Below are 2229 nucleotides of genomic sequence, written 5' to 3' on the forward strand. Positions count from 1 at the left end.
AAAATACTGAAATTAACGAAATAATTACAACTGATTTAGCAATGGGAGGTTTGCTTTCAGACAACCCAAATTTGTGAGGAAATTGAGAGCATTTCAGCTTTTGAAATCACGTCAGCATAAGGAAGTCTCATAAACTGCAAAAACCTCACAATAGTGAAGGTGCTGATATTTGTGAGGACATGTGAAAAGATCTATAAATATTTTTATATATGGGGTCGTCGAAAAAGTCTTCTCATATTATCTCAATAGATGTCGTTGCAGCCGTATATCTCCAGTGCTATCAATCGCATCATGTCATGTCATATAGTGTCGGAAAGCTGAGATTTTAAGCTTCATTTAACCAAAGAAAAATTGGGCGTACTTGAAAAAGTTTGCACCGGTTCAAAAATTAAGATAATTTTTTATAAAAATGAATTTTGTATCAGTTCATGTACCACAACAATGGTTCGCTAGCTTTCGTTCTGAAACTTTTGATTTACATTGATGAAAGTTTTACCCTGATGGAATAATGTCTCTAGCCGGAAAATGGGTACATATTTATTTATTATTATAAATATATAATCAAAATAACTTGTAGTGAGATTAGAAAGACGAAAAGCTTTTTTCCACTAGTCAATATTTGTCATTTCCATTTTCTTCGCATAAGCAAGCAGAGAATGTATAACGTAGAGAAAGTTCTATTGCGGAGGAGCGTGTGAACTGTCAAGAGCTAACAAAATTCTATTAGCGGATTTCACCACCTTTGGCTCGGAAAGAGAAATTTTAACAGTGATGAGTGAACAGAGCTTAGCATTCAATGAAAATTATGCTCAGAAATATACATGGCTATTACAGACGTATGTTGGGCCTTTGGCTTATATTTTTATACGTTTACATGCAATCATATCAATTGATATGAATATCTTTTTGCGAATTCTTGTGAACGCATGCAAAATTGATAATGTTATAATTAAATTATGCTATTTTCAAAACAATATTTGTAGTTAACGTGCAAATAGAAGCTACTTTTAAATATTTCTTATCTTTGATAATATAATATAATTTCATATGTAGGTATATATGACTTTTATATGATATGCTATCTATTATAAAAACTTAATATATATATTACAATAATAATATACGAAAATCACACATTTTATTACTTAAAACTTTAATACGCATCTATCCTGCAGATATGTATGTAAGTACAAATTAATTTTAAATCAAGATATTATCATTTATCAGTATGATTACTGCCGAGGTCCTTAAACAGCTTCTACCAATAAGTATAGTAAAAATTACCAACATTATTAACACGGCTTTTTATCTTAAACACGTGCCAACTTACTGGAAAATTGATGTAGTTATCATGATTTCGAAGCCAGGAAAACCAGGATATGACGTATCTTCATACAGGTCCATATCACTCCTACCGATGATATCGAAACTCTTTGAGAAAATTCTCATAAAACGTCTCAATAAAATCATAGAACGAAAAACCATAATTCCAGGGCATCAGTTTGGATTTCGAGCCAACCATTTCTCTAGAATTTGTTTTTTGTTTTCAGTTGCATTCCTATGGGCTCTTGAATGTTCTTCTAGTATAATATTTTCCTGTTCCTGGTCGCTGCATATGTCGTCTACTAATATCTGAGTCTATCTGCATTTATAATTGCTGAAGTTTTGAGGGTAAATATTTTGAATTAAGCCCATCGTTCTTTCGTCTGTGTGTATTCCGTTAATAACGGACGGATTTAAATATCTTCTAAACAAYGCAGTAAGGTTCTGCTCATTAAAATTGGGCTCTTTAATTATATGTCGGTGCATGGTCGGAAAAGTTATTTTGAATTGGTATGAAGGTGTTCCATCTAGTTTAAGAAATATTTGATTTTTGAAAACGTTTATGGGTACCTCTGCACAAGGTATTAAATTGTGACTTGAACTATCGTCACTATGGATAGTGGGTGTAAGTGAATTTACTTGGTTCGATATCCTTGATAGTGCGTCTGCCACTACGTTTGATTTTCCGGGTTGGTAAACTAATTCATGATTACATTCCTCTAATATTGATTTCCAACGTTTCATCTTACTTTTAGAATTTTTATGGCTAAGGGCATATTAAGCGGTTGGTGATCAGTTATTATTTTTATTCTTTTCGAACCATAGAGGTAACTTCGTAATGAGTTGAGTGCCCATATTATGGACAGCATTTGTTTTTCGTTAGTAGCGTAGTGTTCCTCCGTTTTA

Source organism: Bactrocera latifrons, unplaced genomic scaffold, assembly GCF_001853355.1.
Source record: "Bactrocera latifrons isolate USDA-ARS-PBARC rearing strain unplaced genomic scaffold, ASM185335v1 scaffold_469, whole genome shotgun sequence".
Lineage (NCBI taxonomy): Eukaryota > Metazoa > Arthropoda > Insecta > Diptera > Tephritidae > Bactrocera > Bactrocera latifrons.